This window comes from Pangasianodon hypophthalmus, chromosome 26, assembly GCF_027358585.1.
Source record: "Pangasianodon hypophthalmus isolate fPanHyp1 chromosome 26, fPanHyp1.pri, whole genome shotgun sequence".
Taxonomy (NCBI): domain Eukaryota; kingdom Metazoa; phylum Chordata; class Actinopteri; order Siluriformes; family Pangasiidae; genus Pangasianodon; species Pangasianodon hypophthalmus.
In genome coordinates this window covers 14,093,439-14,108,500 of record NC_069735.1, presented here as the reverse complement: position 1 = coordinate 14,108,500, position 15,062 = coordinate 14,093,439, and positions in this window count along the sequence as shown.

The window sequence follows — 15,062 nt, the reverse complement described above, 5'->3', positions numbered from 1 at the left end:
TGAATCATATCATGGCTTTTCTGGACGAGCACGACGAATCATAACCATGAATTTATGAGCTCCCTTTGAATGCAACATCATTAGTGCTTATCACTAGAACTCATTGCATTAGTACTGGTATGCTGTGTAACTTTAATGAGCAAATGGACAAATGACAGTGTGTGTGTGTGTGTGTGTGTGTGTGTGCAGGCACAAGTGTGCATTGTAATTGAATTCCTTTCTCTAGGCAATGTGAAGCAAGTAGCTGGCCTGTAACACAAAACCAGTCAGGTTAGAAGGAACATGTGCTGCAAGCTGAGAATCCGTCTCTCTATGACCATGTCTAATACAGAAAAAAAATCCTTTCCCCAGTTGGGCTTGGGATATTATGTGGATTTGGGCTTGTGTGGGAGGTGAGGATATCGGAAATATCTGAGTTTAAAAAGCCCCCAGACTTGTCTTATTGTTAGCTTATGGTATGGATGTGTGTGGGTGGACAACCGCTCTGAGACCTTTCTCTTTTCCCCACTCACTGCTGCCCTGGCTGGCTTCTAATACGAGCTGTATGCTTTTATTTTCCCACGCTCTTTTCAACACACACACACGCAAGCACACGATACACACGTGGACACACACTCATACATACGCAAAGGTGGTCCAAATGATGGGTCAAACCCTCGGTGCATCTCTCTCTCTGTCGCTCTCTCTCTCTCTCTCACACACACACACATACAAACAGCTGTGAAGTGTTCATTCTCAACATTCTCCACCGTGTTGATGATGGAACACAGCAGTCATAACTCCCTTTTCAAATCATACTTCGGAGACCTTGGATACAATAGCATTATAAAAACACACCAACAGCATTATTCTATCGACCCCATAACCTCCGCCTCTGCTTCATACACACACACACACGCACACACACACACAGTCCTGAGTGGGATGATGTTCTACAAGGATACAGATGTTCCTCAATTACTTCCATCAGCACTTAAGGATCGTGTTAGCCCTTTCCACAACAATTTGGTTGGCTCCTTTGGAAAGTTAACATCAGTCAAACAAGCCTCCACCCTTCACATAGGAAATGACAACAACCTACACAATACCACATACTAACGAACGCTTGCTTGTTGATTTATATTGGGGCTGATTATTATTGTGTAACATGGACATTTTATTTATTTAAACTTTTAAAGACAATACTGAAAAACACACTTTGCACTTTGTGCACAGAACAAAATAAGGGCAGTGACAAGCCACTGATTCCTTCCTCTTTCTGATCCCTGATTTTCATATTTGTTTTTGTGTTTTTTCCTTTTCTACTCCTTAATATATATTTTTTTTGGTGCATGCATGTCACATACTTTGTAAATTGACCATTGGTGTTGGAAAGTTGCTAGATAAATTGAATGCATATAGTAAATATACTTTTTTGTGAGTTGAAATTTGATTTAATTCATATCACAGAATATATTTAATGATTCATTTTGTGATCTGCAAAACTAAAACATCACCAAAACGAGCATTTTAGTGTCTCCGTAACACGACAAGCTGCAGTGAGCATCATTTCGTTTTTTTTTTTTTTAACAGAGGTACTACTAAAAAAATTACAGTTTCTTTTAGAAGGGGGAAAAAACTTCAACATTTGTAATGTTGCAAATGTAAAGACATGCTTGCAAAAAAACATTTTCTAATTTGTCAAAACCATTATGTGGATAAAAAGGCCATTATATTGAGTGGCACCATAAAATGTATTTGTGGACAAAATAATAATAAAAAATTAAAGAAGTAAAAGTTTTTTGTCAATTCCATGCACAAAAAAAATTGTGAAAGGCAAAATTTAAAGGCTTTCATGTCTTTCTGAGAACACAGTTCAAGCAGGCATTACTTGTTTTCATTGCATGAATATACGCACATGACACAAATTGCAGCATCTGAAGCGTCGCTGTTCCCTCTCAGACAGTCAAGAATGACCTTCAGGCTAAGGTGGTGGGAAAGCAGCAGTCGACGCAAATCTCTCTGTGTGACAGTGGTAAAGTGTTTTCTGACCGTCATCACTCAGATATTTGAACTTTTAAAGACCAGGGTCAAAAGAAAAGTAAAATGCACCAACATACCTCTGATTTTTTTTTTTAAACGGACAAAGATGGCTCAGTTGTGGGTTTTATATATAATATATAAATTTTTCTTTATACTTATTCATATAAATGCCTTTAAGCAAATGTTTTAACTATTTAGTGTACTACATTTCTCTTAGGAGTGTTGGGGATCATTTAGGATTAGGAAATGTGGGCTTAAGTTCAACAAAATCTCATCGAAATGCTTTTGATGTTTAGGAAAATTTATAAAGAAACACTTTTTTGGAAACTTGTTCCTGATTGATTGCAGTTTTGGCACAACATAACTGTGTGACTTCTTGTGGAGTCAAATCTGTGTGCATTTATGATTTATTAAACACACTGAGGATCTTTTCTCACATTTATTAAAGGACTAATGCTAATAATGAATGACAACTAATAGGACTAATATGAATTATACAAACTAGGTCACATCATCTTTCATTAACATTTGTAATGTATGTTTAGAGGCAGGAAGCAAGTGCGCAGACTCAGTGTCATATTTACTTTGGAAAAATCCAAGAATCAATGTTATAGGCCATAACAAGGGTCAATACACATCACAGAAGGATAAACCATCTTCAGAAATGATAATACAAGCAAGAGTAAAAAAAAAATACATGGAGAATCACTGTTCAAAACTGCGTAACACACTCGGCAAGACTTCGTCACAAAAATTTAGAAATAAATATAATAGGAGTAAATATGCAAACTAATTAAGGGGTAAACACAGAACAGGTGAACACAATGAGGTAGTCAACCAATGGTGTGACAGAGGGAAAGACAGGACCAAAACCAAAACAAAAGCACACAGAGAACTGAGGATAATAGCAAGCAGTGCTCACAAACTAAGAGGGAAAATATGTGACAATTTTCATTACATGAGCAATGAAGTCTTGAGTCTTTGTATGCTGTAGCATTATAATTTCCCTCTACTGGAAATAAGAGGCCCAAACCTGTTCCAGCATGACAATGCCCCTGTGCACAAAGCGAGCTCCATGAAGACATGGTTTGCCCAGGTTGGAGTGGAAGAACTCGAGTGTCCTGCACAGAGCCCTGACTTCAACTCCACTGAACACCTCTGGGATGAACTGGAATGCCAAATGAACTCCAGGCCTCACTAATGCTCTTGTAGCTGAATGAACACAAATGCCCACAGCCATGTTCCAAAATCTAGTGGAAAGCCTTCCCAGAAGAGTGGAGGTTATTATAACAGCAAAGAGGGACTAAATCTGGAATGGGGTGTTCAACAAGCACATGGGTGTGATGGAAAGAGTTCCACAAACGTTTGGCCATGTAGTGTATACAGGCGATAGTTACTAATAACACACCACTGATGAATTATCTGTATGTAAAGAACCACAACTGAATGATGTAACTCTAACAACTTGCTGTTCTGGAAACATCACTGAGCTTGGTGGAGTACAATGAGTCAGCTGTGACAATGCCTACACACAGGTGATGGCAAGGGTGTGTAAACTTTCCTGCTGCTTTTACCCATGAGATACAATCACTGACGTGGGTCTGTGCAGAGGAATTCCTGCTGAGTGTGTGTAAGTCTGGGTGTGTGTTTGTAGAGATATGGGACACTGTTTTAGAAATAAAGAAAGAGGGTAAACAGAAACAGCGAATTAAATAGAATCATATGGACGAAGGATTGAACATGTGGGAAACTGAATCACTTGGCAGGAACTTGAGCTGCTCAGGAAATGAACACTGTGGGCATATGAGATTTGTGTCATTATTCACTTTGTGGTCACAGCATCACGGCCATCTGTCCTGCACAAATGTGAACATTTCATTTGAAAATGCTAAGTGCCTTAATCTATAACGAAGGCTAAAGCAGACCAGTAGTAACCTCAGAGAAGTGGTCTGATTGGTTAGCTGTCTCAGTATATCCGTTACTGGTTCCTGAAGGTTTTATTATGCTTAGTGATGGTATCTTGTGTTTTCCATATGCGTTGATAAGCCAGTGTAAATGTAGCTGGCAGTAATGACAGACCAGATGTACTTGTTTGAGCTCGGCCTTAGTTTCATAAGGGAGAATCCAAGAAACGTGATTATGGTCTATAGCAGGGATCGAAACACAAGCAGACAGGGTTAAACCAGTGTAATCCATAACCATACACAGGGACACAGGTCAGGGTCAAAACCAGGAAGCACAAAACGAGCCTGTTTCTCCATGTATGCTTATGGAATGGATCACCTGCCATTTTACCAGGGGTTTGTAGATTTTTTTTATATTCATTGTATATATATATATATATATATATATATATATATATATATATATATATATATATATATATATATATATATATATATACTGCTCAAAAAAATGAAAGGAACACTTTTTAATCAGAGTATAGCATCAAGTCAGTTAAACTCCTGGGATATTGATCTGGTCAGTTAAGTAGCAGAGGGAGTTGTTAATCAGTTTCAGCTGCTTTGGTTTTAATGAAATTAACAACAGGTGCACTAGATGGGCAACAATGAGACGACCCTCAAAACAGGAATGGTTTTACAGGTGGAGGCCACTGACATTTTTTTCCCTACTCATCTTTTCTGACTGTTTTTCACTAGTTTTGCATTTGGCTAGGGTCAGCGTCACTACTGGTAGCATGAGGCGATACCTGGACCCTACAGAGGTTGCACAGGCAGTCCAACTCCTCCAGGATGGCACATCAATACGTGCCATTGCCAGAAGGTTTGCTGTGTCTCCCAGCACAGTCTCAAGAGCATGGAGGAGATTCCAGGAGAAACAGACTTCATGAGGGTGGCCTGAGGGCCCGACGTCCTCTAGTGGGCCCTGTGCTCACTGCCCGGCACCGTGGAGCTCGAGTGGCATTTGCCATTGAACACCAGAATTGGCAGGTCCTCCACTGGCGCCAGGTGCTTTTCACAGATGAGAGCAGGTTCACCCTGAGCACATGTGACAGACGTGAAAGGGTCTGGAGAAGCCGTGGAGAATGTTATGCTGAACATCATTCAGCATGATCGCTTTGGTGGTTCGTCAGTGATGGTCTGGGGAGGCATATCCATAGACCTCTACAGCCTAGACAATGGCACCCTGATTGCCATTAGGTATTGGGATGAAATCCTTGGACCCATTGTCAGATCCTGCAGTGCAGTGGGTCCTGGGTTCCTCCTGGTGCACTACAATGCCTGGCCTCAAGTGGCGAGAGTATGCAGGCAGTTCCTGGAGGATGAAGGAATTGATACCATTTATATCTATCTATATATATATTTATTATATATTTATATATATATATATGTATATATATCTTCCATTGATAATTAGGATTGAGGCAGATGGTGCTTTGTCAATACGGGAACCATGACATGTTTTAAGAAGGAAAAGTAAAGGTAAAAGGTCCAAATGACTGATTCTTGATATTTTTTTAATCAATTTCAAAGCTTTTCTACAGAAATCTGGTGCTCTCTAATGGAGACCTTGTGCTTAGGCTGTAGATTTGTGGTGATTCAATTGACCTGATGTACTTCTGTGACCTTCACAGAAACACAAGAACAAACTAATTTATACCGTTCATAACTATTTAGCAAGAACTATCTAATATTTCATTAAAATACAACAATTTAATTAGACACACTTAATGCAGTATATCCTTTGTCTGTACCTTAATCAGGAGCAAGTTGGCTGTAAGAAACCATGCTGATAGACATTGATAGGAAAATGTTTAATGTAAGCCAGTAAGCATTAAAACATGTGGTGATGCTCAGTGGTCGGAAGGTTGAGAAATCAAATCCCAGCACCGCTAAGCTGTCACTGTTGGGGTTTTGAGCGAGACCCTTAACCCTCAACTGCTCTGCTCAGCTTTAAGTCATTTGAGTAAAAGCATCTGCCAAATGTAAACCATTAAGTTAGTTCACATTAGGAAGTGGGCAGTGGTGGCTCAGTGGTCAAGGCTCTGGTCTACTGAAGGTTAAGAAGAGTCCAATTCACAGCAACCGCCCAAGCTACGACTGCTGGTTCATTGTTCATTGTATTAATCATAAAAACCAAATTACCCCATGTGGAATTATCCTGACTAGTAAATCTGGCTAATCATATAATCTTAGTAGGATTTGTTAAGTCATGTACAAACAGGGCATAGGTGTTGGCTTATATGTTAAACTACTAAAATGTATTGCAAAGTCCTACAATTAACTGCTTTTATTTCCAGATTTCACTCTTACTAATATGGAGTATTCAAAAAAAATCTTTTTTTTGGATGATTAAGAGTTCTTAGCTTCATGAAAATATGTAGCTCCTGTAAATGGAACTTTTATGTGTTTCACCAGAGGCAAATCCTTTTACTCTTTTATTATTATTATTATTATTATTATTATTATTATTATTCAGTCATTCATTTTAAAGTATATTACTCAGTAAGTACAATGAATTATACAGGAACTACAGTGAAACTATTAGGAAAGGCGAGTAGTTGCGTAATGAGAAACGTGAATCTGGATGCGTAGGCAGATTCTGTGTGTTTAAAGATTTACTCATTCAAAGCCTTTTGCGTACCGTTCCAGACCCACCTACACTTAGAAATAAAGTTCCTTATACAAAGTTCATCGTGAATTCTCAGAAGGTGTGTTTAATTTTCTAGAATTACTAGAATAAACTACTATGTTATTGTTTCTATAGTAACAGCTAGCTTACATTTATGGAAGATGGTCTGAATGTAATCTTTTTTTTAAAAAAAAAAAAGTTATTTAACAAAGAAAAACAACTATATTTAGTTAATATGGTGAAGTTTTATTTTGGTTAGGAGACAGTTTATGGTTTATGTATCATTTATGGAAGGATTCTCCAGTGTCAGCTCTTTGCAACATGTTTGTTTCTTTTCACATTTTTTTGTCTTATTAATTTCAAGAGAGAATAAAAGAGATGCTGTGAAGGAACGGCTGTTTATAGCTGCTATAGTGTCAATGATAACAGGAACTAACTTGTTTTTTTGACATTCCAGGACACTAAATGTAGCTAGAGATGGTTAAAAAGAGTGATGTGTTGTTCATTAATTAATTGAAAATTGTAATCTTTGGGAAATTGTTGTGGTATAAGAGGAATAACACATAACCGTCAGTGCTGCTGTAGATTTAAAAAAAATCAACTTCAGGACCCTGATTATTTTCCTAAAACAGCATGCCCCATCATGTTTTATTCCTTACATATAGCACCATAAATAGTTCTCTGGTTTAAATGTAATATATAGAACCTTCAAACTTTAAGAACCTTTAACCAGCCAAAAAAAAAAAAACATGAGAACCAAGTTCTTTAGAGCATTGTTTCCCTTCCTTTGCTTGTTAATCTTTGCAAAGACAAAACTGTTCTCAGGTCAGTACAGACCATTAAATAATCCTGACCAGAATCTAACTCCTGGCAAAGTGGTTCCACAAGAACAAATTCTGCAATTCCAGATCCGAGGCCCACTGCACTACTCACGTTCTTGTTTTCCATGCTCTAGGCAAGCACACTTGACTTGATTCAGGTGTTTCAGAGCAGGAGAAATGTGGTACCGTGTTAAAGGATTAGGAGGCATTGCTGTTTAACTCTTGGATATGATTGATTTACATGATTCCCGACTCCTTGTCACAGACTCTTTTACAAATATGGACATCGGTGTAGCTCCCTCGAAGAAGAATGCCAAATCGTCTTTCCTCCCTTAAACTCGCCTGGCTCACTGATGCAATCTCTGTGCTGGCTTATTGTGCAAAAGAGGTCAACGCTTATGTAAAAGCAGTTAGCAGTTACAGCTGAGAGGTCAACTTGTGTAGTGTTTTATAAAAGCTGGTCTTTGTGGGAAATGACAGTGATTGTCTAGCTTTGAATGAACTGTAACACACTTCATCCAGGCTTTACAGTGTGTTCTCCGGTCTGCGAACCCTGTGGGTGTTCTTTCTATCATGGGACATGGAAAGCCTTTGATGCAGCAACATAGTACATAATGTATGACATAATGAAAACTTCAAAAGCATTCTTTGGGGCACCATAGTCTTTTAAACAAAAGCTCTCTCAAAACCTTCGTTCCCAATTTTCCTGTCTCTCTCTCTCATTCTGTCTCTGTCTCTGTCTCTGTGTCTCTCTCTCTCTCTAGCTTCATGTCTGTTCTTGCAGCAATGCAACTGGTAATCCAACAAATCGGTGTCTCACTAGAAAACACACATCTCTGCAATTATTGAACACAGCCTTTGATCCACTGGGTGTAATAGTCCACTAATGGTCTTAGCGTTGTGACTAATCACGACTAGCCCTTTATACGCTCCTGCTTATCGCCTCACAGCCAGCAGGGGGCCTCATCAGAGACAGGGAAAAATTCGGCCAATAATAATAATAACACTATATTTTACTACTATAATATTACATTATTATACATAATAGTATAATAGCACATCTTGTTATTATAGGCATGTTATTCAGTAATTATGAATTATTCAGTAACTACATTGAAACTAATACGAGAGGTGTGGAGATATTAGCGTGGGAAATATCCAGCCAATGAATCACGCGCTACGTGGCTTCACAAAGTAAAGGATTTATTGACCTATATTATGTATATTAGAAAAAAGAAAAGTAGAACACTGAGAAAAACAAACAATAACAACACTTGAAAACTAGGTCTGTATGTTTTACTTTGGTTTGTCGAGCTAGCAACAGTTGGTCAGTCAGCTAATCAGTTAACTAGCTAGCTAGCTATCTAACAAACACACAATACTGTCAGTCTACAAATCCTGAATGCTGAAGAAGTTAAGAAATCTGTAGCTGATAAGATGTTTAAGGCTCTTAAACCAACAGATGGCTCTTTTTTGGCGCTGCCTTTAGTCCTGTTTGGGCGCTAGCCAAGCAAGTGGTTTTTACAAAGTCTAGAAGGGTTTATCTTAGACATATTTATCTTATTTATCTTAAACATATATTTTATATTTAGAGGAAAAGTAGAAAACTGAGGAAAATTTAAAAAAAAAAAACACGTAAAAAAGATATTTATTTTGCTTTGTTTTGTGGAACTAGCAGGAGTTGATCAGTCAGCTAGTCAGTGCAGCTAGCTAGCTTGGGGAGCGTATCTATGCTCCCAGGGTCCTGCTCCCCAGATTTATATGGCACATAATGAACACATGAAAAAGGGTCCTATGTTCCCCAGGTCCCAGGGTCCTGTTCCCCAGGTCTATACAGCACATAATGGCAACCTGAAAACCATGTTCCCAGCTCTGTATTCACTTAATATGACATGGGTTATTGTGGGAACTCGTCAAAGGGGTTTTCTTTTCCCCAGCACTGCCATATGGCTCTCAATATAACAGACCTAGACTTGAGGGAACTTGGTCATAGCCTCCTTAGTTGAAAACTAGCCTAGTATGTTTTTGAATCTAACTCTCATGACATATGTATCTAATTTAATCCAGTTTGTTTTTGCCTCCAAATATGCTAGTGTATTTTTGCATTTATTTTATTAGTTAATTTTGAACATCTTTTTTATTTTTTGCTGTGACTGACTTCTCACTGCTGAAATGTCCAAATACCAGTGCAGTGATATTGTTACAGTAGAACAGTGTATATGCAGAGACTTTCATAGGGATATAGACGAAAAATGAAAAAGGGTTCATACTTAACATTTTGTTCCTTTTATGAGCGTTTACTGTATTTCAGAGGCTACACTATGGCATTTCAACCTTTATTCCTGGTTGGAAACCTTAAGTGTGCTGAACATTGGTGTTTCCTACTCCTTCATTTTAAGTGACATTAATGCAAAATGGCAGCACTAGCTAGCGAACAAACATACAACACTGCCAGCCATAAACATTTCAGATAGTATGTTTTCTTCTTGTTGAGGTGAATCTTTCATGAATTACAGATTGTCTAGTAAGTTAGTAACCAAGCTATGAGAGAAAGATCAAGGGCACAGCTAGCAAGCGAAGCTGGATTGTGTTAGCTAGCCAGCTAAAATGGATTCATGTCAACATAAATACATGAAATACTGAAGTAACACCTACAATATTATTGCAAGAAAGTAAAAGCTTTAATTAAACTCCTCAGTCTCTGTGGGCTCATCGCTTGGTCCAGACTTCCATTCCTTACTCTATGAGTTTTCACTGTGGTTACTGAATGATATGCTTTAAGATGAATAATTGAACAATTAGAGGATTTAATGGATTAATTAGCAGTTTCACGTTTAACTCCATTATCATACACGATTTAGTTACCTTTTTACTGTTCTTATAATCATTACTTGTTTTTATAATCACATTTCTAGCACATTATTTTCAGAATAAAGAAGTATATTCTTCAGGAACATTGTCAAAATACCTCCTTAAACCATTTAATCTTCTACTCATCAGTTCCCTTTTCTGTATTTCGTGCTTCATTGCTACAGGCGTTTCTCATACAGTATCATGTTAGAACTGAATTCTGGGTCTGTAAGAGGCAGATTATGAGGGATCTGCTGTAAGGACGGACACCTTGATCAGATTCTGTGAAGTGCCCCTAAACAGTACTCGAGGCCTTGAGTATAACTGTTTGTAATTGTAATTAATTAATGGCAGAGACTTCGTGGAGTCTGTTGGACGTGTGAGACGGGTGATCACGTTGTTCACAGTTGGCTTGTCTCCTGCCGCCTCGAGGTTTGACCTGAATCTTTCAGAGAGATGCAACAGACAGGTTTGTGAGCATACCTCAGTTTTGCCTACAACAGAGAGAATACGCTTCTTCCATGTAAAAATGTAAAAATGTCTGTATCTAATTTTTAATGATGTTTATTCAGAAGCAGGGCTGAAAAAATTAAATAATGATTATTTATGACTATTAGCTTAGGAATAAAGTAGTTACACTTTTAATATCTTAAATATAGAGAATGCATGATATGTCTGTTCTCAAAAGGAATAAATATTAATCATATGCAAGGCATCGCAGGACTGGACAAACAATAAAACATTATTATTATTATTATTATTATTATTATTATTATTATCATCATTATTATTATTATTATTATTATTATTATGTAGTTGTTGTGTTACTGTTGTTGTTTAAATAGCTTCAAAATGTTTTTTAAAAACTTTACTTTTTACTTTTCAATTTTTTTATTTATTTATTTTTTATTTTTTTTTACTTTTTTACTTTTGGCTTATTACCTCACAGCCAGCAGGGCCTCACCACATTCAAGTTAAAAATAGGCCAATAATAATAAATATGCTATATTATATATTACATTATCATTATATATAAACTATACTAAACTATAAAACATCATAAACATATAAAAATACTAGTATAATTAAAACCCCAATAACTGAGGATAGATCAAGTTAAAGTTTCAACAGTATTCCCGAGTTTAGGGCTGATGTAAGGAAACCATTTTCCACCGTCTGAGCTGTGAGTGATCCACAGAATAATTGTCAGTAAAACCTGATAATGGAGGAAGAAAATTATTTTATAACAACGGCACATACTTTTTATCTGGTTATAGTTACATTTAATGTTATGAAACCTCTGTGAAAAAAATTTAGTTCCTGTTCTCACTTACGTTATAGCAGCTATAAACAGTCATTCCCTCACCAGCCGCTCGTTTACTCTTTCATGAAGTTAATACTAATTTAAGACAAAAACAACAACAACAAAAAAAAAAAACCACAGCTTGTCATGTTACAGAGAAACCAGAAAGCCATCCATCCTGAGGACTGGTGTCAGAAAGCTTAAAGTAACAGCTTTACCTCTGACAGTTACAAAGTGCTGACACTGGAGACTCCTTCCATAAATGTTAAATAAACATTTAATCTGTTTTTGAGGAGTGTTTATTGTATAAATACTATTAGCCAATTAGCCAGCTACAGTCACAAATATCACATATTTAATCGTTTGAGGGGCCCAAGAACTGTGATCAAGAATCAGATGGACTTTTATAGATATTTGTTGCTGTTTTGTAAACGCTGCCTCCTGAGCCGAACCCAGCTAGGCCAAATGATCCTTCCAGCAGACTTCAGCATTGTTTTTGATAAGTAGCTCCTCATTCATCAGTCAGCGCACAAACTGAGATCTTTTCCAAAGAGATTTAAGCGCCTACAAGAAAATAAAAAGTAAGTGCACAGGAGGACAATAATGGACATATGGCGCCAAATAAAACACCAGCATCTCTTTTTCTTTCTGTACCTCTCTCTAGCTCCCTTTCTCTTACACTCTTTCTCTCTCACGTCTTGTCAACAGCCTGTTTTTCCTCGGAGCACTGCAGAGCCCAGGGGTTGTGTTATGACAGAGATTCTTTTGTTTGGATTATGAGACAGCGGCGAGAGGAACAACAGTCCACTGCGCTGTTTTCATTGACAGAGGAACAATATTTTCATAAGGTGTTTCTCATCTCCTTCCGCTGGCCGATCAGAGAGAGACGACTGATTGAGACATGCAGGATCCATTTGCAACCCACACAAACACACTTCCTCACCCTCCATGTCTTGGACTGCTCTTCTTAAAGTACTCGAAGTGTGCGGTTTGCTCAGAAGAGCATTAGCTAATGCATCGGGTAATTAGCTTTAATAAGCAACGGCCAAAGTTAGCATTAAACGCCACAATCGGGATTATGTTTGCATGGGCTTCATGACATATTCCCACAGATTCATGTTTCATAATCGGTTTTCTGAGAGACAAGTTGTAGAGGCCAAAATAGTTGAGGTTTTAATGCTGTTGGCAAACCCGATACACTTTTTATCCACTTAAACTCAGGGATTAGCATGTAGCAATTATATGTTATTATTTTACTATTTTATAACTGCTATGAATTTTTCAGTAACTATAGTGAAACTAATCGTAGGAGTGACAAAGTGAGGAATGTAAGTAAGGTTTAAATATAGCTTTTTGTAGCTGCATTTTGCTCTTTAAGTAACAGACACCTTTGGGTTGTAGTGAGATAATTGCAAAAAGCTGATTGGTGGTGCAGTGTGTAGCGCTGCCAATCCTGAGCTCAGGTTACTGTTTGTGTAAGTTCGGGTTTTCTCTGGGTTCTCAGGTTTCCTCCGACCTTCCAAAACATGCCGTCAGGTGGATCAGCAAACAGATACTCGTCTTGTGCCGAGTATTCCCAGGATAAATCAGTTACTTAAGATGAATGAATAGATGCATGATTGACAACTTCATTGATGATACGATACAACTGACATTCATAAAGCAATGATCTGATATTTGAAGAAACCTATAATCTGCTTCGACACATTATGATGTGATTTAATTTACTAGCTTCCGTTTGATATGTGACCTACTGTGACCTACTATCTGGGGTAGACCTACCGTTAATTTGCTAATAATCCTTTGAAACTTAGAGTTACAGCTAAATCACCTTGCTAGCCTTTTTTACGCATCAGTTTAAAAATATGAATTATTTTTTACACACCAGTTGTTTGTCATTTTTCGATAATAATCAACTTATAATTGTTGCATCGATTAAAGAGAATCATTGCCTTTTAAATTGATGCATTGATTCAAATCGTCATATCGTTACACCCCTAATTAGCCTGCTACTAGACTGGTTTTGTTCATTTTGTTTTATTTAAATCACGCAGCCAGTCCTAGTTGGCTTTGATGTGCACCTACACAAGCACAGCCTATACTTCACTAAATGCATTCAAAGGTCAGAAAAGGCCAACAAAACACTAACATTCATGCATTTGGCATCTTGTTCGGTGACTTGCATGCTCTTCATATTCAGGCCCAGACTCAGGTCAAAGGTCAGCCCTTTAGGCCACTGTGTGTTTTCCATCGAATGATATCTAATGAGAAATAAACAATTCATAAAGGATAAAGGGTAAAGGCTGGCGGTTTATTCTGACCCAATAAGAGTTCTGCTATCCACATCTTAACATCTTAACACAGGCCTCAGAAAGGCACAATAAGTAAATACTTATCTTATGTGTCTTGGAATAGAGACGAGCGGAGTGATACACACGGTGAAATGTCCCAGTGCGGTTAGACTGAATATAAGCACTGTTAGAGCCCCATTCGTCCAATCAAATTAGCGGACCGGAATGAACTGTTGTATTAAAAAGAAAAAGCATTAATTCGTCTTTCTTGAAGACTTTCTAACTGTATGGATGGTGTTGAAAATATGGCTTAGGAAATCCTGCCACCTAGTGAAGAGAAGACACATAACTACAAGCAGAGGTTGGTTTCATAATAATGACATATGATGAATGTTATTCATAGTAAACCCTGCCCAAAAGCAGCATGTGAGCAAGATTATTTCCTGTCCACCAAAAATAACTCGGCTGTTTCTAAAATAGTGCCCTACTCCCTGTTCCCTATAAATGTCAAAGTGTACTATTGATATTCTCTACCTTCTAGGGTACATCATTCATGGGCACACTGGATATTTTTCATACCTACATGTCCAAAACAGTGCAGTGTGTATGGAATAGTTTTTAGATTATTATTATTATTATTATTATTATTATTATTATGTTCTGTAATCAAGAGGATCGAATGGAATCAATGTAATATTTCATATCAGTAAAAAAAAATGGTGTCTTATGTAAACATTTAGATTTATATACCATATAATAAGTACTCATTATTATTATTTTTTCATACAATACTTTACAGTAATAATAAAAGTTCCACAACAGTAATAATAAAATCTATTCAATAGTAAAAAGCACAGAGGTTTTACACAGAAAAGTTTTACACATGGGTAGTGTGAAAACAACAGTGTCTACAAACAAAGGTACATTTTATATTAATGCTTATTTGAAATGTTATATATTAAATCATTTTTAGCTGGGATGTAGTGAATAGGGTAATATTTTTTAGACATCCTCATGAACCTCAGTGTAATGCTCTAAATGCACATTTCTAGCAGGAAAAAAGGCTGCAGATGTGGAATGATGAGTATCATTATATTATATTTAAATAATTTAGTTATCTTCTAACTGGATTATTATATGTGCTAATGCAAGCTTTTATGTATGCGTATACAGAGTGACAGA